Source organism: Festucalex cinctus, chromosome 13 (assembly GCF_051991245.1).
Source record: "Festucalex cinctus isolate MCC-2025b chromosome 13, RoL_Fcin_1.0, whole genome shotgun sequence".
NCBI classification, from domain to species: Eukaryota; Metazoa; Chordata; class Actinopteri; order Syngnathiformes; family Syngnathidae; genus Festucalex; species Festucalex cinctus.
Genome location: NC_135423.1, coordinates 26081193 through 26105004, shown reverse-complemented (window position 1 = coordinate 26105004; position 23812 = coordinate 26081193). Strand labels below are relative to the sequence as shown.

General features: G+C 38.7%; 1 protein-coding gene and 1 long non-coding RNA gene across 5 annotated transcripts in view; one reads left to right on the top strand and one right to left on the bottom strand.

Moving 5' to 3' along the window:
• LOC144033241 (nuclear pore complex protein Nup155-like) overlaps window positions 1–23812 on the top strand; it is a 245897-nt gene that overhangs the window by 59587 nt on the left and 162498 nt on the right. The window lies entirely within an intron of this gene.
• LOC144033244 (uncharacterized) overlaps window positions 5035–23812 on the bottom strand; it is a 106964-nt gene continuing 88186 nt past the window's right edge. For both annotated transcript variants that reach the window (XR_013287909.1, XR_013287911.1), the window contains exons 3-4: window positions 6155–6271; window positions 5035–5811 (exon numbers count right to left, since the gene is read on the bottom strand). This is a non-coding gene — a long non-coding RNA (uncharacterized LOC144033244). The remainder of the gene's footprint in view (window positions 5812–6154; window positions 6272–23812) is intronic.

Sequence of the window (23812 nt, the reverse complement as noted above, 5' to 3'; positions counted from 1 at the left end):
TCTACGCCGGTCATTAACGCGAGATCAAACGTAGAGGCATAAATCAGGCTTAAGGCCCTAATTTATGCCTCCACGTTGCGGTGCACACGTCGCCAATCCTTGCACGCCGTAGATGGCGGGGCGTAGCTTGCTCGTGATTGGTCCATTAGATGACGCACTCGGCTTTTTTCTTTTTCTTCTCCCTCCCCGCCCCCCGCCCAGATAGTTTCCGTAGCGCAAATCGACTTCCTGCTCGGAGACCATGGCTGTGCATGTGGATATGTGCCTGCGACGAGAGGCGGAAAACAACAACTTTAAAAAAAAAAAAAAAAAAAAAAAAAAAAAATCTGTGTTCACTAAGCGCGTGGCTGTTGTGTTTTGGCGAGTTTACGGCCGACACCACTGTGATGAACTTAATCTCTCCCCGACTTTGTTTCATGTTTCTGAATTAAACTGAACTTCCTGAATTCGTCATGAATCGGCCGGCGTACAACAGCAACACGACTGCGGTGAGTGAGCAGGGGGAGAGGAAAAGCTCTCCACCAAGTAGAAGTGAGTAACTACAGAGTAGATTTGATAAATGGCAGCTAGACAATCAAAACACGCTCGCTGGTGCAGTGTGCACACGTGCTGGCCAATGTATTTTCCTGTGTTCTATAAAATAATGAAATCTTATTGAATGTTATTTTTTAAGACTATTCCATATGTCAAAATGAAACAATGATCGCCACAACCTGTAAAGCATCAACAGTCCTACAGAAATGTAGACTGTGGTGTGAAAGTGGACAGAGAGATTTTTCATGACTCACGTCACTCACCCACAGCTAAAGGGATATGGAGAGAAATTTGTGTCTTTATTTTCAATCAAACAAAAAAGGAATTTGCAATCAAAAAAAATTTTCAATCAAACAAAAAGGGGATTTGCAATCAAAAAAAATTTTCAATCAAACAAAAAGGGGATTTGCAACCTCAAATAAATTTTAATCAAACAAAAAAGGGTTTTCATATAAAATAAAAATTTGCAAACAAAAAAAAAAATTTCAAACATGGATTTGTATTTTAATAAAATCTTTTGCAAACATTTTTTTCGTTTTGTTTGCGAATCTGTTTTTTGGTTGCGAATCTGTTTTTTGGTTGCGAATCTGTTTTTTGATTGAAACCTGTTTTTTGGTTGCGAATCTTTTTCTGTGTTGTGTGGGCGGGGTCCTCCGTTCAACCGATGATAGAAGCCTTGTCATTGGTCAGCTTGGAAGCCGCTGCGACAACTTTCATTGGTCAGATAGGAATGGGGGTGTGACAATGTTCGTCTGACTATTTCCTGGTTCATTTTGTCCAGTCGCCGCCAGCATCGAGGTAAATATAAACCCCCCCCCTCACTTCTAGTTTTCCGTTTTGTTTATCCGACATTTATCTAAAAGCAACCCTTGATCTATCGTTTATCCGGTGATTTGTTCTAACCATTACAATTAACGTAATCACTCACTCAGCATTGCTTAGCCATGTTAGCTAGCTAGGTAACTGATGGTCCGATACATGATACATACATACATACATTTGTTTCACATACAGGCAGGGCTGGGAATCGAATTTATTTACACTAGCTGCTTCCCCTAAATCTTGGATGTTTGAAGTAGAGATTCAATTCGTGATAATTCTGTGATTATTATTTATTGGTCCTGGTTGTTTACTGTACGAGTCAGGTTGAAAAAGAGGGGGAACTCATGCACCGTCAAAGCGGTGACATTGCTACTACTAGGATCCAGGCCACGTAAACGTTTGATTTTGGTTAGTCTAGTCATGAATCGTGATGTTTTGTTGGTACGAGAAACGGCCCAAATAAACGGCCTGCTGAGATAGCTGTTATTATGCTTATTCCTGATAATTTTATTACATTACATCATTACATTAATAAAATGCTGATTATTAATCACTTATGAGAAGTTCTGGTCATTGAAATAAGTAGCCTCTGCTACATTTATTATGTCTTGGGTGTTTGAAATACAGAGGAAGTGACTGAGATTACGTAATATAAATACATTTAGTTCCTGTGATTGTTTCATTGTAGTTTTCCTGTTTCAATAATGTTCAAAACATGTGTCAAACATAACTTTGTCCGAATTTTTTTTTTTTACATGTTTGGTACTTAATTCAAGCACACTTTTCTTTACTTTTTAGATGCAGAAGATGAAGTTGGTGGTTGGTCACCTCTCTTCATGAGGTGATGCTGTGGATAACTGAGCAGGGCCACAAGCACCTGCTTATGTCAGACAGAGAGCAATTTAAAATATCAATAAACTTTGACCACAATTGTGAGGTACAAATGCCAGGCGACTGGACAAAATGAACCAGGAAATAGTCAGACGAACATTGTCACACCCCCATTCCTATCTGACCAATGAAAGTTGTCGCAGCGGCTTCCAAGCTGACCAATGACAAGGCTTCTATCATCGGTTGAACGGAGGACCCCGCCCACACAACACAGAAAAAGATTCGCAACCAAAAAACAGGTTTCAATCAAAAAACAGATTCGCAACCAAAAAACAGATTCGCAACCAAAAAACAGATTCGCAAACAAAACGAAAAAAATGCTTGCAAAAGATTTTATTAAAATACTACGGAGCCCCTAAAGTGACATGGGAGAAAAAAAAAAAAATTAAATGTTGTCCGGACAAGAAAAGTTTCTCGTCCGGACAAGAAACTTTTCTTGTCCGGACGAGAAACCAGCATACTCGTGTGGGAGACGTTATACTAACTACATTTCAGTTTGTGTTCATGTGTGAAAATGATAGTACAGGACCTAGTCAGGTTCTATTTTCACCTGGGACTTTATTATAAGGACATTGCTGCGTTACTTGCAAGTCGGCACCATTATGTTGTGTCTGAGAGACATTTAAAACGAATTTTGAAGTCGTGTGGTCTGCTGCGGCGCAAGGAATATTCATTTTTGGATCATGTGGTTAATTTTATTCATGGACTTTTACAAACATATGGGCAGCTCTGCGGATATCGATGGGTGTATACTAAATGCAAGGAGAATGGATTACGCGTAAAAAAAGAACAGGTGCGCCTAATTATTCAAGAACTTGACCCAAGAGGTGTTGCGCTAAGAAGAAGGAGACGGCTCCATCGCCGGAACTATTTCGCAATAGGACCAAATTACATTTGGCACTTTGACTCATACGATAAGCTAAAACCATTTGGAATATGCATTAACGGCTGCATTGACGGATTTTCCCGCAAAATCATATGGATGAATGCGTTCACCACCAACAGTGACCCAAAAATTGTTGGAGGCTACTACATGGAGGCAATCCACAGATTAAGTGGTTGTCCAAGAATTGTCAGAGGAGATCGGGGCACAGAGAATGTTAAAGTCCGAGACTTTCAACGATTTCTCCATCGCAACATTCACGACGGCTCCAGCGTTGAATGCTACATCGAAGGCGCAAGCACAGCTAATCAGCGCATCGAGAGTTGGTGGGGCTTTCTCAGAAGGCAATCAATGGAATTTTACATCTCTCTCTTCACTGATCTGAAGGACCGTGGTTTGTTCGATGGATCATATTTGGATCGAAATCTGATTCAGTTCTGCTTCATGGGCATCATTCAGGTAAGCCATAGTTTTAATGTTCAATTGTCAACATCGGCTCCAAAACAGTAAATATCGTCTATAATTGTTAATTGGAATACAATGATAAGGGGTACGGGTATCAATATCAGATTATAATAAAATCAGGACATCTGTGATCTACTATTAATAAGTCATAACAACAACAAAAATATACGCAATCCACATACGCAAATGAAGTGAGGTCTCCTTCCCACCCCGGATCCTGCCCAAGTGGCCAATTTATGACTGAGCATTGCATGTGCCGTTCAAAGCGGTTTTCTGTATTAATATCAGATGCAAATACTGTCACTTCAATAAATTTGACTTCATTCCGCAGTTAAAGGGTGCATCGAATGTAGTCAGCAATATATTGTAGCCTACTTTTTTTATGCTTTGTTTTCACACTCGTACATGGTCTCCAAGGTGGGGGAAGCGAACTCACACCAACTTGCACCGTAGGCAAGTGACGCTAACTACTCCGCCACCCGGAGACCCATATTGTAGCCTACTTGCAGCACACCATTTGTAATTGATCAGTGAGGTCTGGAGCTGTTCATGGTGGTGATGTGTCACTGGCCTCACATTCCTATTTGCTGCTCTTTGATACATTATTTCATGTAATTTGAATGTATCGTCATCAAAAACATTTAACATGATTTATTTCAAGAGAACTAACCAAAACTATGACACACAAGCACATGAATATTAAGTTTTTATGTTACTGTCTAACATTGCCTACCATTTTTTTCTTTCCCCCCAGGACGAACTAGATGAGACCATCCATGTGTGGGATGCACACATCATCAGACCATCGAAGAACGAAAGGGTACCCAGTGGTCGGCCACAAATCATGTACATGTTCCCAGAACTCTATTCAAGTTATGACTGCATTTCCTCAGTGGACAGAGCTGATGTACAGTTGTGTTGGAGTCAATGCACATTTCGCCCAGTGGTGCCATGTGACATAGAAATATACAACATCTGCAATATTTTAATGGTGGAGTCACAGATTCACAATCCATCTGATGCCTATGAAGCATTGGATCTGTACCTGCATTTGAGGCCGTGAGATAACATCTGCTCTGTAATTTGAGGTTGGATTTACATTTGAACACTTCCAAAAATGAACGTTTCACAGTCCACCATTGGATACTTACTGCAATTGTAAATTTTCAGATAAATTCTGTAGAAACTCAGATTGGAACTTTGAACGGATTATTCCCATATCCACGCTTATTATAACTTATCAAAAAACGTACATACTTTAGCTCGTGTGTAGATCACAAATGGTACGGCTCAATTGTTTCAATTTACATTTCAATTTGTTGTATAGCATAAACAGTACGTATAACATTATCATCAATGCTTGGCTTTACATTGATCATATATGGGAAATGAACAAACCCCTAACAAAGTTCAATAAACCAGTCCATGAAAGGAGAAATTTAATCTTTATTCAGAAATACTGTTGCTAGAAACTACTAGCATTTTTAACATATTGTTAGCCTAATAGCATAATTTACTAAGACATTTTTTGTAAGAAAAAAAATTACCAATATGTGAATTAATTTGCATTTTGCTTTGTTTGTGCAGTTTCTTTATTATTTAATCCATGATGGAAAAAGGTTGGTATAAAGGTTGGATTGAGACAATTAGAGACATTTGAAAATGACTTTGGCTGTTATGCTATTAGACTAACACTATGAGGCTTCAGCAAAAACAGCCATGAATAACATATGAAACAATTCACTAGTATATGCCTTTAAGCAGATAATCCTTTTAACTAGTTGATGTTGAATCAACTGATCAATTGCCTTAAATGATCGATAAAAAAAAAAAAAAATGGTGCTTGGATGAATTGCACATCACCTTTTGTAAAACTTCTACAATCTCTTGAACCTGAGAAAATTGCAAATTACATGCAGCAAAAAACATCAACAGTGACATAGCAAAACATTTTTGGTCATATTTGAAATAAACTGTTTCAGTGAAATGCCATAGCAATCTTATACAATATGCAGCCCCTGCACTTGCTACAAAATATCCATTGTAAAGCAATCACCAGACAGGACATTGTCAAACTCAGGGATAAAATGGTCAACCTCAGATCCATGCCTGTCTGTTAATTGGCCAAGCTCATCAGAAGACAGAGGATGTAGGGCTTCTTCTGTGTCACTCATCTCAAGAGATGCTGGTCTTGATCGGTCCATTAGTTCTCCTCTCTGTTGGTGATTGACGCAAAAAAAATAAAATAAACACATAGTTATTACCTTGTCTTTTCGATGTATCATCTGACCAGGGATGTGAATTTTTACTACGGCTGCACAATATATCGAAAAAATATGATATCGCGATATTGGCTCTTGCAATATGCATATCGCAAAGGCATGCAATAAGTTCTTGAGCTTAGGGCTCAATACCACAGCGGTGTTGCAATGTAGATGTTACCTAAATGTCACAACAGGAAAGTAACCTGTGATCAATTTGTTTGTGTTTAAAAATATTGTTCAAGCATTTTGGCAATTTCCATACACTGCATAGGCTGTAGACTATTTCATAGTTTACCTGCATTGAGCTACTTGGTGCTGGATCCAAATCAGAGGAGCTCTCTGGGTTATCCACTTGATTAATTCTTGTCCTCCTGTGCTGATGTCTCTGACTCCGCTTCCTCAAGGATCGTCTCTGCATAGTCAGTAGAAAATACATAAATGCCATTTTATCATTTGCTGTCAACTGAAAATGACATCACAGACCAATGACCAATCACAGGCCAGCTTCAGAAAACAGGGGAGCTGTAATTGGTCATTAACTGAGCACTGAGTAACTGTGATGGCAAAATGGCCGCCCCCTGAAATGGATAAAAATTAGTAGATTTTACTGCTTAATTTATATTCCAAAAACACAATATTAACCAGAATACCATGTTTAGACTAGTGGAGCGTCATCGAAAATATTATTGTAAACAATATTTTTGTGTTGACTTCCCCTTTAAAGCAACACTAAGGAACGTTCAGTTTACATTGATTATGGCGGCACCATATGGACAAAAGTGGTATTGTTATGCCTGAAGTAAGAAATTTCCCTTGAGGAAAAGCACATTGCGTCACAGCCAATCTTGATCCTTGACTGTCCTTTTGTATGGGTTGCTTCGAGGGGTGTGCTCAAAAAATCAAGACGGCAATATATCGTTGCGGGCCTCATTACAATACACATATCGATACGCAGGCGTCAGAATCGATATTGCTCATTAAATTGAAATAGGCAGTTAACGTTTGTCTTTGCAGCTTGCATTGTGCCTAAAAAATAAAAACCAGCAGCGTCTTTGAAGTGAATTGCCTTCAATTAATGCAAAAATATCTCACCAGTGATTGGACACTGTCTTGCTTAGAAAAATGCAAGCAAGGAAGAATATCAACATTTATTTACTTATAAACTTAACATAGCACATGTCTTAATGCACCAATTTTCGTATATTTTGTTTAAAAACGAAATAGAATGTGTTACATGAAAAAAATGCTGTTTTTATTTCCCCAAATATTTCAAATAAGCACATTTTAGAGCTTTAATTTTAATACTTTGATATTATTGCTCATATCGGCTCATGCCTATTAATAAATGTTCCCGGTGTGTCTGTGAAAGCTGCTCCTTGCTCTGCAGTGCGTGCAAATTTAGACCAGGCACGCTGCTCGGTGGTAAACCAGAAGAGCTGCTAACAAAAATATTTTTGTCAGTCAGAATAACAAACATATCCTTTAGGTATACATATGACTGTTTTTATAAAATGCAAGAAAATTAATGTAATATATCGGGATACGTATCGCCTAGAAGATCAAGTATTGGGATACATATGTATCGCAATACGTATCATATCGTGACCCTCAGGTACACATCATCATGCATCTCCAAAACAGCCGACTGAAAATTCCTTAGAAATACAATTCTTAATATGACTCAGTCAAATTTAATACAAGTGAAATTAACATTATAATAGCCTTTTTCAAGAGTAGTACTGTATAAATTGCGCAAAAGCAACAGCACTATAAGTACTGGATAATTCTGTTTGTTGCCCATTGCTGGCTGCAGCACCACACGGCATCTGATCAATCCAAATTAAGAATAAATAAATACATTTTGTGTTCTACACTATTCAATTATATAAACAAGTCAGTTGTTACACACAGTCAGAGCATCTTCACATTAGTCATTTAAATATGCTTAGAAGTGGTCACTGACTTGGTACAAGTTGGCATGGCCTTGAGAAAATATAGTCCTGTTATTTACTACAATTTATGAAAAAATGTAGAGGAAGGTACAGGTACTCGTCAGAAACTAGAATATCCTCAAAAAGTTTAATAATTTCTGTATTTCTATTGAAAAAGTCAAACTTTCATAGATTATAGCTTCAGGGCCCACAATTTAAGTGATTTCAAGTATTTATTTTTTTATTTTTACATTAGGGCATCCAGCTCATAAAACCAATAAAACAGGACATCAAAAAATTAGAATAATGGGAAGAAATCACCATGCATACTTACCAGTATTTTGCATGGGGGGAAAAAAAGATGGATCCATCCATCGATCCATCTTTTTTTTCCCCATACAAAACATTGGGAAGTATGCATGGTAATTCCTTCACATTATTCAAATTTTTTGACATAATGTTTTAGTGTTTTATGAGCTGGAAGCCCAAATAATGTAAAAATAATAATAACTAGAGCTGCGAGCAGCTATAAAGGGCCCTCGCAACCCGGGCCACGTTGGGGTATTTGCACGTCGGGGTACTGGCATGTTGGGGTACTGTCAAATAGGAAACCATCTAAATTTTAAACGTTTTTGCCATGCTTTGTGTTTGTAAAGTTTCATGGAAAGGCCAAAAATGATGCACAATTAACAAAATAAAATCAAAATGGATTGGCACATGGCTATATAGAATACTTTTTGAATATATTAGGCATGCCTGCCAATATTCACACATCTAGCTGAATCATATAATCGGAAAGACTTCATAAAAATGTCTAGAGGGCGCTATTGAAGCATTTATTGCAAATTTAATAAGAAATCTCTAAAATATTCATGCTTATGACAAGCCTGATGTGTGTGTAAAGTTTCATGAGTTTTTGCACATGTTTAGACCCAAAAAAAAAAGCTGCATTTTACTTGGCAAACAATCCATCGCCATGAAACAGCGTGCGACAAAATAAATAACTTTCGATAACTTTGTATCTTAAACATCTTAAGATGAAGCACACCAAGTTTGAAGACAGTCGGATAAATTTTGTAGGAGGAGTTCGTTAAAAATGACCCCTAAAAAAGGCCACAAAAAATGGCTACAAATCCCAACGTAAATCAAAATGGCGGACTTCCTGTTTGGTTTAGCAGATGGTTCCAAGAGACTTTTTTGTACATCGTGGACTCTTATGTATGCCTCTAAATTATCATAGCGCTAGGTGAAACGTACAACCGGGAATGCTTCGTTAAAGAGGAGTTTTTTTACCTCAAAATGTGATGACCGGCCCCTACGGGACTTCCTGTTGGGTTTAGCACATGGCACCAAGAGACTTTTTTGTACATCGTGGGCTGTTAAATTTGTCTCCAAATTTTCGTAGCTCTAGCTGCTTCGTACAACTGGGAATGCTTCATTAAGAGGGAATTTTTTCCTTTGCAAACTGTGCATGCCACGGCAACAGCATGCGACGAAATAAAAAGCTTTCAATAACTTTTCATCTTCAACATTTTAAGATGAATCACACCAAGTTTGGAGATGATCGGATAAACTCTGTAGGAGGAGTTCGTTAAAATAAGACCCCTATGAAATGGCCCAAAAAATGGCAACACGTTCCAAAGTAAATCAAAATGGCGGACTTCCTGTTCGGTTTAGCATATGGTTCAAAAAGAGTTTTTTGTACCTTGAGGGCTGTTACATATGTCTTCAAATGTTGGTAACTCTAGGTGAAATGTACAGCCGGGAATGCTTCATTAAATAAGAATTTTGAAACACAAAATTTGATGCCTCGCCTCTGGCGGACTTCCTGTTAAGTTTAGCATATGGCACCAACAGGCTTTTTTGTAGATCATAGTCTGTTACATATGTGTACCAATTTTCGTGGCTCTCAATTAAACGTACCACCGGCAATGCTTTGTTAAGTAAGAATTTTGAAACTGTAAATTTGATGCCCCGCCACCGTCATATAGTATGTCAAAAACGTTAGATTTTTTACCATGATGTTGTCCCAGGTGTTGAGATGGTACAGCCCAAGTTTGAAGTCAATCGGGTTAACCGTGTAGGAGAAGCGGGCAAAAGTATGACCCCTGTAAATGTGCAAAAATGGGCCAAAATTGGACATTCAAATACTCATATCTCACTTCCTGTCTATTTTAGGGTACACATATCAAAGAGGTTTTTGTTCATCTGGATGTGCTACAGGTGCCACACAATTTTCGTAGCCATAGGACAATCGTAGCGGGACAGGGATCCGTTAAACCTATGTAGGTGGCGCTACAGAGCCATTTTTCTGTTATCATGTATGGCGACTTTAAAATATCAAATTTTTCGCCAGGCCCGATCTGCGTGTAAAGTTTGGTGAGTTTTCGTTCATGTTTCGTGCCTCAAAAATGTGGTTGTTTGCGGAAAAGAATAATAACAAAGAAAAAGAAGAAGAAGAAGAAGAAGAAGAAGAACTAGAGCTGCGAGCAGCTATAAAGGGCCCTCGCAACCCGTGCCACGTTGGGGTATTTGCACGTCGGGGTACTGGCACGTTAGGGTACTGTTTCATAAGAAACCGTCTAAATTGTAAATGTTTTGCCATGCTTTTTGTGTTTGTTCACATTGCTATGGAATGCTTTGTCGAGGTATTCGGCTGATAGGTATGCCTCCCAATATTCACACATCTAGCTGAATCATATAAAAAAAAAAATTCTTTGCAAACAATGCATCGCTACAGCAAAGGCGTGCCACGTTGGGGTACTTGCACGTCGGGGTACTGGCACGTTGGGGTACTGTCAAATAGGACAAGGACCATCTAAAATGTTTTTGACAAGCCTTGTGTGTGCAAAGTTTAATCAAAACGCAAAATATGGTGCGCAATTCCCAAAATAAATTCAAAATGGCGGACTTCCTTTTAGGTTTAGCATACGGCTACAGAATACTTTTTGTAGGTCTTAAGCTAATAGGTATGCCTCCCAGTTTTCACAAATCTAGGTCAAGTCATCTTTAGTTGTGTATCGCTTGAATCATACAATTGGAAATGCTCCATAAAAATGCATAGAGGGCGCTATTGAGCACAACGTTGGGTTACTTGCACGTCAGGGTACTGGCACGTTGGGGTACTGTTACATGGAACAAGGACCATTTAAAATGTTAGTTTTTTCCATGCTTTGTCTGTGCAAAGTTTAATGAAGAAGGCCAAAAATTATGTATAATTCCCAAAATAAAATCAAAATAGCGGACTTCCTCTTTGGTTTGGCAAATGGCTACATAATACTTTTTTGTAGGTCTAGCATAATCATACAATCGGAAATGCTTCATAAAAATGTCTAGAGGGCGCTATTTATTGCAAATTGCACAATAAATCTCTGAAAATTCATGTTCATGACAAGTCTGATGTGTTTGCAAAGTTTCATGAGTTTTCATGTGTATAAAAAAAAAAAAAAGCAGCACTTGACAACTGTTACATGGAACAAGGACCATTTAAAATGTTAGTTTTTTCCATGCCTTGTCTGTGCAAAGTTGAATGAAAAAGGCCAAAAATGATGTATAATTCCCAAAATAAAATCAAAATAGCGGACTTCCTCTTTGGTTTGGCAAATGGCTACATAATACTTTTTTGTAGGTCTAGCATAATCATACAATCGGAAATGCTTCATAAAAAGGTCTAGAGGGCGCTATTTATTGCAAATTGCACAATAAATCTCTGAAAATTCATGTTCATGACAAGTCTGATGTGTTTGCAAAGTTCCATGAGTTTTCATGTGTATAAAAAAAAAAAAAAGCAGCACTTGACAAACAATGCATTGCTATGGCAACAGCGTGTTACAAAATAAAAAACTTTAGATTACTTTGCATCTTAAACATCTTAAGATGAAACACACCAAGTTTGAAGACAGTCGGATAAATTTTGTAGGAGGGGTTCGTTAAAATATGACCCCTGAAAGTTTTTCCTTGCCCGGTTGGAGGGTTAGATCAGGGGATGTCGCAACTTGTTTGTGGTTAAGTGCTACAGAAGTAAATGTGTCTTAACAACCTCATGATTGAATGTGTTTTCAATTCTCTAGGATGTGATTGGATTGTATCAATTAAATGTTCTTATAACTGATTCAGTGAGTAGTAAAAATAGTGTGTCAAGTATAATGACATGAAATATAAGGAATACAAAAAACAAAACAAGAACCCTCTAAATTACACATTTTGTTCCAGGCTTTATGTGCGTGCATAGTTTGAGTATACACCTAGGTTTAGGCCAGGAGTGTTCAAACCTTTTGCAAAGAGGGCCGGGTATGGTAAGGTGAAAATGTGTGGGGCCTAATCAACCATTTAGTTTAGCCTGACATAATTTTTTTACATGCATATGTAAATATATATATGTGGACAAATGTGTACATATGTCTACAAATTTTTGTAGCTCGAGCTGCTTCGTCCAACTGGGAACGCTGCATTAAGAAGGATTTTTTTTTCCTTTGCCAACAGTGCATGCCACGACAACAGCGTGCGACGAAATAAAAAGCTTTCAATAACTTTTCATCGTCAACATCTTAAGATGAATCACACCAAGTTTGAAGATGATCGGATAAACTCTGTAGGAGGAGTTCGTTAAAATAAGACCCCTATGAAATGGCCAAAAAAATGGCAACATGTTCCAAAGTAAATCAAAATGGCAGACTTCCTGTTAGGTTTAGCATATGGTTCAAAAAGAGTTTTTTGTACCTCGAGGGCTGTTACATATGTCTTCAAATTTTGGTCACTCTAGGTGAAACGTACAGCCGGAAATGGTTCATTAAGTAAAAATTTTGAAATGCAAAATTTGATGCCCTGCCTCTGGCGGACTTCCTGTTAGGTTTAGCATATGGCACCAACAGGCTTTTTTGTAGATCATAGTCTGTTACATATGTGTACCAATTTTCGTAGATCTAGATTAAACGTATAACCGGCAATACTTCAGATGAAACATGCCAAAGAATGAAGACAATCTGATAAGTTTTGTAGAAAATATGAGGCCTATAAAAGGCCCCCAAAAAATGGCTACAAATAGCAAAGTAAATCAAAATGCCGGACTTCCTGTTTGGCTTAGCATATGGTTCTAAAAGACTTTTTTGTACATCGTGGGCTCTTATGTATGCCTCCAAATTATCATAGCGCTAGGTGAAAGGTACAACCGGGAATGCTTCGTTAAAGAGGAGTTTTTTAGCTCAAAAAGTGATGCCCGGCCCTTGCGGGACTTCCTGTTGGGTTTAGCACAAAGCAGCAAGAGACTTTTTTTGTACATCGTGGGCTGTTACATATGTCTACAAATTTTCGTAGCTCTAGCTGCTTCGTACAACTGAGAATTCTTCATTAAGAAGAATTTTTTTCCTTTGCAAACAAGTGCATGCCACGACAACAGCGTGCAGCGAAATAAAAAGCTTTCAATAACTTTTCATCTTCAACATCTTAAGATGAATCACACCAAGTTTGAAGATGATCGGATAAACTCTGTAAGAGGAGTTCGTTAAAATAGGACCCCTATGAAATGGCCAAAAAAATGGGAACACGTTCCAAAGTAAATCAAAATGGTGGACTTTCTGTTAGGTTTAGCATATGGTTCAAAAAGAGTTTTTTGTACCTCGAGGGCTGTTACATATGTCTTTAAATTTTGGTAACTCTAGGTGAAACGTTAATGCTTCATTAAGTAAGAATTTTGAAACTCAAAATTTGATGCCCCGCCTCTGGCGGACTTCCTGTTGGGTTTAGCATATGGCACCAACAGACTTTTTTGTAGGTCATAGTCTGTTACATATGTGTGCCAATTTTCGTAGCTCTAGGTTAAACATACAACCGGCAATACTACGTTTAGTAAGAGTTTTGAAACTCTAAATTTGATGCCCCACCGCCGTCATATAGTATGTCGAAAACTTTAGATTTTTTACCATGGTGTTGTCCCAGGTCTTGAGATGGTACATCCCAAGTTTGAAGTCAATTGGATTAACCGTGTAGGAGAAGCAGGCAAAAGTATGACCCCTGTAAATGTGCAAAAATTGGCCAAAATTGGACATTTAAATACTCATATCTCACTTCCTGTCTATTTTAGGGTACACACATCAAAGAGGTTTTTGTTCATCTGGATGTGCTACAGGTGCCACACAATTTTCATAGCCGTCGGACAATCGTAGCGGGCCAGGGATCTGTTTAACCTATGTAGGTGGCGCTATGGAGCCATTTTTCTGTTATCACCTATGGCGACTTTAAAATATCAAATTTTTCGCCAGGCCTGACGTGTGTGTAAAGTTTGGTGAGTTTTCGTTCACGTTTAGTGTCTCAAAAATGTGATTGTTTGCGGAAAAGAATAATAACAAATAAAAAGAAGAATAACTAGAGCTGCGAGCAGCTATAAAGGGCCCTCGCAGCCCGGGCCACGTTGGGGTCCTTGCACGTTGGGGTACTTGCACGTTTGGGTACTGGCACGTTGGGGTACTGGCATATTGGAAGCAAAATTTCTTTGAAAATTGCATAATAAACGTTTACATGTAGAATATTTTTTTTGCCAGTGTGTGTCAAGCTCAACGGGTTTTGGTGATTGTTAAAACCTGCAAAAATCAGCGTCCTTATTTATTTTTAGGCAATGAGTTGCCCTGATTGGTATTTTTTGTAAAAGTGTATATATACATCATCGCTCGTTGTACTCATTGCACAATGTTACTTTTATTGTCCAAAGGGGCAATCAAAAATGAATAAAACAAAATGGAAACGTACATACGTTTGGATCGGTGTGAAGCCAGTGAACAATTTGAGTGGTGGAAACTAAAAGAATATTCATAAATGACTTAGTTATCACACTTAGAATGAGTTTACATTTTTTGTACAAAATACCGTATGTGTTTTTTTTTTGTTTTTTTTTAATATATTATGCCTCAAGGGCTAGGTTGCGCTGTATTTATAACTGAATGTTGTCATAGAGATACCTTCAGGCCTTGATTATAAGCAAGTGTGATTATAAGTCAAGTGTGGGATTTTTTTTGGAGCATGTACCGTGGAGTTATTAAGCATATCCTTCATTCACGATATTGCTTTTAATGTCCACAGAGGCTATCAAAAATAAATAAAAATATATATATGTTTGGATAAGTCTGATGCCAGTGAACATTTTGAGTGGTGGAAACTAAAAGAATATTCATAAATGACTTAGTTATCACACTCAGAATGAGTTTACATTTTTTGTACAAAATACCGTATGTGGGGTATTTTTTTTTTATGCCTCAAGGGCTAGGTGGCGCTGCATATATAACTGAATGTTGTCATAGAGATAGCTTCAGGCCTTGACGATAAACATACATGTCAAGTTTGGGATTTTTTGGAGCATGTACCGGGGAGTTATTAAGCATATCCTTTTTCAGTGCGAAACACAAATTTTGATGCCCCGCCTTCATCATATAGTATTTCGAAAGGTCAAGATTTTTCCCCCTGTCGTTGGCTCAGGACTTGACATGGTCCAGGTCAAGTCTTAACTCAGTCAGATGAAACGTGTAGGAGAAGTGGGCAAGTCTGCCCCCTGTGAATGTGCAAAAATTGTCAAAAATGGGACATTCAAAAATTCGTAGCTCACTTCCTGTTCATTTTAGCATATGGGTCCAAGAGACTTTTTTGTAGGTCTTGGGCTCCCTCATACACCTAAAAATATTCGTCGTTCTTGCTTAAACGTACAACCGGGGCTGCTTCGTTAAAAACTTCTAGGGGGCGCTATTGAGTCATTTTTGTAAAAATAGCACAATCAACAGTAAAATATTGCTAATTTTACCAGACCAGATGTGTGTGCCAAGTTTCATGAGTTTCTGTGCATGTTTAGACCCTCAAAACTGGCGTTATTTTCTTGGCGAACAGCGCTTAGCCACACCCACAGCAATTCGCAAAAACTCACAAACTTCGTGTTGTGACATCATCAAGGCCGAAACCCTCATCTGAGCAAATATGAGGTAGGTCCAGTTAACGTGTTTGGAGAAAAACGTAGAAGAAAATTTGTAAGAAAAAAAATTGCCACTAGGTGGCGCTATCAGTTAGATGAAATATAAGTCAGTAGATGTCTTTAGGGCTGGACTCTCATCAAATGTGTGAAATTTTGAGAAGATAGGATCATCTCGGTCAAGTTAATGCAGCTTTTATTTTCACGAAAAATCTTCAGACTTTGCGTCACCGTAGCGGCCACGCCCTTTGGCGAAAAGTTACAATATTCGGTGTGGGGCATGATCAACATCTTAAGGCTTTTCTGACCAATTTTCAAATGGATCCCTTCAACAAGCTCAGCACAGTAGCTAAAAACGTAAAGTATGACATTTATTGTAACCACTAGGTGGCGCTATATGTATAACTGAATTTTATCATATAGATGTTTTCAGGCCGTGACTATTACGTTGCCTGAGAAGTTTGAGATTTTTTGGAGCTTGAACATGGGAGTTATTAAGCATTTGCTCTTTCTGGACAAATGAAATTTTAAAGGCAATATTTGATGCCCCGCCCCCGTCATATAGTATTTCAAAAAGGCAAGATGTTTTGCCCAGTTGTTCTCTCAGGTCTTGAGATGATAAATGCCAAGTTTGAAGTCAATTGGATGAAAAATGTTTGCAAAGGGGGAAAAAGCATGACCACAGTGAATGTGCCAAAATAGGCCAAAATTGGACATAAAAAAATTCATAGCTCACTTCCTGTACATTTTAGCTACATGGTCCCAATAGACTTTTTTGTGCGTCTCGGGGTGCTACACGTGCCTGCCAATTTTTGTTGCTCTAGCTCAAACGTGCCGGGCTTGGTTTTTATTTTTCTACGCTAGGGGGCGCTATCGAGTCGCATTGTTATGACGACTTAATAATATCAAATTTTTCGCCGGGCCTGAGGAGTGTGCAAAGTTCGGTGAGTTTTCGTGAATGTTTAGGTACCCAAAATCGCGATCGTTTGCGGAGAATAAAGAAGAAGAAGAAGAACTAGAGCTGCGAGCAGCTATAAAGGGCCCTCGCAACCCGGGCCACGTTGGGGTATTTGCACGTCGGGGTACTGGCATGTTGGGGTACTGTCAAATAGGAAACCATCTAAATTTTAAACGTTTTTGCCATGCTTTGTGTTTGTAAAGTTTCATGGAAAGGCCAAAAATGATGCACAATTAACAAAATAAAATCAAAATGGATTGGCACATGGCTATATAGAATACTTTTTGAATATATTAGGCATGCCTGCCAATATTCACACATCTAGCTGAATCATATAATCGGAAAGACTTCATAAAAATGTCTAGAGGGCGCTATTGAAGCATTTATTGCAAATTTAATAAGAAATCTCTAAAATATTCATGCTTATGACAAGCCTGATGTGTGTGTAAAGTTTCATGTTTTTGCACATGTTTAGACCAAAAAAAAAAAAAGCAGCATTTTACTTGGCAAACAATCCATCGCCATGAAACAGCGTGCGACAAAATAAATAACTTTCGATAACTTTGTATCTTAAACATCTTAAGATGAAGCACACCAAGTTTGAAGACAGTCGGATAAATTTTGTAGGAGGAGTTCGTTAAAAATGACCCCTAAAAAAGGCCACAAAAAATGGCTACAAATCCCAACGTAAATCAAAATGGCGGACTTCCTGTTTGGTTTAGCAGATGGTTCCAAGAGGCTTTTTTTGTACATCGTGGGCTCTTATGTATGCCTCTAAATTATCATAGCGCTAGGTGAAACGTACAACCGGGAATGCTTCGTTAAAGAGGAGTTTTTTACCTCAAAATGTGATGACCGGCCCCTACGGGACTTCCTGTTGGGTTTAGCACATGGCACCAAGAGACTTTTTTGTACATCGTGGGCTGTTAAATTTGTCTCCAAATTTTCGTAGCTCTAGCTGCTTCGTACAACTGGGAATGCTTCATTAAGAGGGAATTTTTTCCTTTGCAAACTGTGCATGCCACGGCAACAGCATGCGACGAAATAAAAAGCTTTCAATAACTTTTCATCTTCAACATTTTAAGATGAATCACACCAAGTTTGGAGATGATCGGATAAACTCTGTAGGAGGAGTTCGTTAAAATAAGACCCCTATGAAATGGCCCAAAAAATGGCAACACGTTCCAAAGTAAATCAAAATGGCGGACTTCCTGTTCGGTTTAGCATATGGTTCAAAAATAGTTTTTTGTACCTTGAGGGCTGTTACATATGTCTTCAAATGTTGGTAACTCTAGGTGAAATGTACAGCCGGGAATGCTTCATTAAATAAGAATTTTGAAACACAAAATTTGATGCCTCACCTCTGGCAGACTTCCTGTTAGGTTTAGCATATGGCACCAACAGGCTTTTTTGTAGATCATAGTCTGTTACATATGTGTACCAATTTTCGTGGCTCTCAATTAAACGTACCACCGGCAATGCTTTGTTAAGTAAGAATTTTGAAACTGTAAATTTGATGCCCCGCCACCGTCATATAGTATGTCAAAAACGTTAGATTTTTTACCATGATGTTGTCCCAGGTGTTGAGATGGTACAGCCCAAGTTTGAAGTCAATCGGGTTAACCGTGTAGGAGAAGCGGGCAAAAGTATGACCCCTGTAAATGTGCAAAAATGGGCCAAAATTGGACATTCAAATACTCATACCTCACTTCCTGTCTATTTTAGGGTACACATATCAAAGAGGTTTTTGTTCATCTGGATGTGCTACAGGTGCCACACAATTTTCGTAGCCATAGGACAATCGTAGCGGGACAGGGATCCGTTAAACCTATGTAGGTGGCGCTACAGAGCCATTTTTCTGTTATCATGTATGGCGACTTTAAAATATCAAATTTTTCGCCAGGCCCGATCTGCGTGTAAAGTTTGGTGAGTTTTCGTTCATGTTTAGTGCCTCAAAAATGTGGTTGTTTGCGGAAAAGAATAATAACAAAGAAAAAGAAGAAGAAGAAGAAGAAGAAGAAGAATAATAAGAATTCCTTCAGGAACAATAGGGACCTCGCAGCGGTCGCTGCTCGGGCCCTAATAACTAGAGCTGCGAGCAGCTATAAAGGGCCCTCGCAACCCGGGCCACGTTGGGGTACTTGCACGTCGGGGTACTGGCACGTTGGGGTACTGTCAAATAGGACAAGGACCATCTAAAATGTTTTTGACAAGCCTTGTGTGTGCAAAGTTTAATCAAAACGCAAAATATGGTGTGCAATTCCCAAAATAAATTCAAAATGTTGGACTTCCTTTTAGGTTTAGCATACGGCTACAGAATACCTTTTGTAGGTCTTAAGCTAATAGGTATGCCTCCCAGTTTTCATAAATCTTGGTCAAGTCATCTTTAGTTGTGTATCGCTTGAATCATACAATTGGAAATGCTCCATAAAAATGCATAGAGGGCGCTATTGAGCACAACGTTGGGTTACTTGCACGTCAGGGTACTGGCACGTTGGGGTACTGTTACATGGAACAAGGACCATTTAAAATGTTAGTTTTTTCCATGCCTTGTCTGTGCAAAGTTTAATGAAAAAGGCCAAAAATGATGCATAATTCCCAAAATAAAATCAAAATAGCGGACTTCCTCTTTGGTTTGGCAAATGGCTACATAATACTTTTTTGTAGGTCTAGCATAATCATACAATCGGAAATGCTTCATAAAAATGTCTAGAGGGCGCAATTTATTGCAAATTGCACAATAAATCTCTGAAAATTCATGTTCATGACAAGTCTGATGTGTTTGCAAAGTTTCATGAGTTTTCATGTGTATAAAAAAAAAAGCAGCACTTGACAAACAATGCATTGCTATGGCAACAGCGTGTTACAAAATAAAAAACTTTCGATTACTTTGCATCTTAAACATCTTAAGATGAAACACACCAAGTTTGAAGACAGTCGGATACATTTTGTAGGAGGGGTTCGTTAAAATATGACCCCTGAAAAAGGCCACAAAAAATGGCAACAAATCCCTATCATAAATCAAAATGGCGGACTTCCTGTTTGGTTTAGCACATGGTTCCAAGAGACTTTTTTTGTACATCGTGGGCTCTTATGTATGCCTGCAAATTATCATAGCGCTAGGTGAAACGTACAACCGGGAATGCTTCGTTAAAGAGGAGTTTTTTAGCTCAAAATGTGATGCCCGGCCCCTGGGGGACTTCCTGTTAGGTTAAGCACATGGCACCAAGAGACTTTTTTGTACATCCTGGACTGTTACATATGTCTACAATTTTTCGTCGCTCTAGCTGCTTCGAACAACTGGGAATGCTTCATTAATAAGATTTTTTTTTCTTTGCAAAAAGTACATGCCACGACAACAGCGTGTGACGAAATAAAAAACTTTCAATAACTTTTCATTTTCAACATCTTAAGATGAATCACACCAAGTTTGAAGATCGGATAAACTCTGTAGGAGGAGTTTGTTAAAATATGACCCCTATGAAATGGCCCAAAAAAATGGCAACACATCCGAAAGTAAATCAAAATGGCGGACGTCCTGTTAGGTTTAGCATATGGTTCAAAAAGAGTTTTTTGTACCTCGAGGGCTGTTATATACCTCTACAAATTTTGGTAACTCTAGGTGAAACGTACAGCCGGGTATGCTTTGTTAAAAAGGAGTTTTTTAGCTCAAAATGTGATGCCCGGCCCCTGGGGGACTTCCTGTTGGGTTTAGCACAGGGCACCAAGAGACTTTTTTGTACATCTTGGGCTGTTACATATGTCTACAAATTTTCGTAGCTCTAGCTGCTTCGTACAAATGGGAATGCTTCTTTAAGGATATTTTTTTTCCTTTAAAAACAGTGCATGCCATGACAACAGTGTGCGACGAAATACAAAGCTTTCAATAACTTTTCATCTTCAACATCTTAAGATGAATCACACCAAGTTTGAAGATGATCGGATAAACACTGTAGGAGGAGTTCGTTAAAATAAGACCCCAAGAAATGGCCAAAAAAATGGCAACACGTTCCAAAATAAATCAAAATGGTGGACTTCCTGTTAGGTTTAGCATATGGTTCAAAAAGAGTTTTTTGTAGGTCATAGCCTGTTACATATGTGTACCAATTTTCGTAGCTCTAGATTAAACGTACAACCGGCAATGCTTCGTGAAGTAAGAATTTTTAAACTCTAAATTTGATGCGCCGCCGCCGTCATATAGTATATCAAAAAATTTTCATTTTTCACAATGATGTTGTCCCAGGTGTTGAGATGGTACATCCCAAGTTTGAAGTCAATCGGGTTAACCGTGTAGGAGAAGCGGGCAAAAGTATGACCCCTGTAAATGTGCAAAAATTGGCAAAAATTGGACATTTAAATACTCATACCTCACATTCTGTCTATTTTAGGGTACACACTTCAAAGAGGTTTTTGTTCATTGGGATGTGCTACAGGTGCCACACAATTTTCATAGCCGTCGGACAATCGTAGCGGGACAGGGATCCGTTTAACCTATGTAGGGGGCGCTAAGGAGCCATTTTTCTGTTATCTTGTATGGCGACTTTAAAATATCAAATTTTTCGCCAGGCCTGATGTGCGTGTAAAGTTTGGTGAGTTTTCGTTCACGTTTAGTGTCTCAAAAATGCGATTGTTTGCGGAGAAGAAAAAGAAGAATAACTAGAGCTGCGAGCAGCTATAAAGGGCCCTCGCAGCGCGGGCCACGTTGGGGTACTTGCACGTCGGGGTACTGGCACGTTGGGGTACTGTCAAATCGGACAAGGACCATCTAAAATGTTTTTGACAAGCTTTGTGAGTGCAAAAGGCCAAAGATGGTGTGCAATTCCCAAAATAAATTCAAAATGGCGGACTTCCTTTTAGGTTTAGCATACGGCTACAGAATACTTTTTGTAGGTCTTAAGCTAATAGGTATGCCTCCCAGTTTTCACAAATCTAGGTCAAGTCATCTTTAGTTGTGTATCGCTTGAATCATACAATTGGAAATGCTCCATAAAAATGCATAGAGGGCGCTATTGAGCACAACGTTGGGTTACTTGCACGTCAGGGTACTGGCACGTTGGGGTACTGTTACATGGAACAAGGACCATTTAAAATGTTAGTTTTTTCCATGCCTTGTTTGTGCAAAGTTTAATGAAAGAGGCCAAAAATTATGTATAATTCCCAAAATAAAATCAAAATAGCGGACTTCCTCTTTGGTTTGGCAAATGGCTACATAATACTTTTTTGTAGGTATTAGGCTGATAGGGGTCTGTCCTAATTTTCACAAATCTAGCAGAATCATACAATCGGAAATACTTCATAAAAATGTCTAGAGGGCGCTATTTATTGCAAATTGCACAATAAATCTCTAAAAATTCATGTTCATGACAAGTCTGATGTGTTTGCAAAGTTTCATGAGTTTTCACACATGTATAGATAAAAAAACAAAGCAGCACTTTACTTGGCAAACAATGCATCGCTATAGCAGCAGCGTGCGACAAAATAAAAAACTTTCGATAACTTTGCATCTTAAACATCTTAAGATGAAACACACCAAGTTTGAAGATGGTCGGATGAACTTTGTACGAGGAGTTCGTTAAAATATGACCCCTGAAAAAGGCCACAAAAAATGGCAACAAATCCCATCGTAAATCAAAATGGCGGACTTCCTGTTTGGTTTAGCACATGGTTCCAAGAGACTTTTTTGTACATCGTGGGCTCTTATGTATGCCTGCAAATTATCATCGCGCTAGGTGAAACGTACAACCGGGAATGCTTCGTTAAAGAGGAGTTTCTAGCTCAAAATGTGATGCCCGGCCCCTGGGGGACTTCCTGTTGGGTTTAGCACATGGCACCAAGAGACTTTTTTGTACATTGTGGGCTGTTACATATGTCTACAAATTTTTGTAGCTCTAGCTACTTCGTACAACTGGGAATGCTTCATTAAGAAGGATTTTTTTCCTTTGCAAAAAGTGCATGCCACGACAACAGCGTGCGACGAAATAAAGAGCTTTCAATAACTTTTCATCTTCAACATCTTAAGATGAGTCACACCAAGTTTGAAGATGATCGGATAAACTCTGTAGGAGGAGTTCGTTAAAATAAGACCCCTACGAAATGGCCCAAAAAATGGCAACACATTCCAAAGTAAATCAAAATGGCGGACGTCCTGTTAGGTTTAGCCTATGGTTCAAAAAGAGTTTTTTGTACCTCGAGGGCTGTTATATACCTCTACAAATTTTGGTAACTCTAGGTGAAACGTACAGCCGGGTATGCTTTGTTAAAGAGGAGTTTTTTAGCTCAAAATGGGGGACTTCCTGTTGGGTTTAGCACAGGGCACCAAGAGACTTTTTTGTACATCTTGGGCTGTTACATATGTCTACAAATTTTCGTAGCTCTCGCTGCTTCGTACAAATGGGAATGCTTCTTTAAGGATATTTTTTTTCCTTTGCAAACAGTGCATGCCATGACAACAACGTGCGACGAAATACAAAGCTTTCAATAACTTTTCATCTTCAACATCTTAAGATGAATCACACCAAGTTTGAAGATGATCGGATAAACACTGTAGGAGGAGTTCGTTAAAATAAGACCCCAAGAAATGGCCAAAAAAATGGCAACACGTTCCAAAATAAATCAAAATGGTGGACTTCCTGTTAGGTTTAGCATATGGTTCAAAAAGAGTTTTTTGTAGGTCATAGCCTGTTACATATGTGTACCAATTTTCGTAGCTCTAGATTAAACGTACAACCGGCAATGCTTCGTGAAGTAAGAATTTTTAAACTCTAAATTTGATGCGTCGCCGCCGTCATATAGTATATCAAAAACTTTAGATTTTTTACAATGATGTTGTCCCAGGTGTTGAGATGGTCCATCCCAAGTTTGAAGTCAATCGGGTTAACCGTGTAGGAGAAGCGGGCAAAAGTATGACCCCTGTAAATGTGCAAAACTGGGCCAAAATTGGACATTCAGATGATCATACCTCACTTTCTGTCTATTTTAGGGTACACACATCAAAGAAGTTTTTGTTCATCTGGATGTGCTACGGGTGCCACACAATTTTCGTCGCCATAGGACAATCGTAGCGGGACAGGGATCCGTTTAACCTATGTAGGTGGCGCTATGGAGCCATTTTTCTGTTAT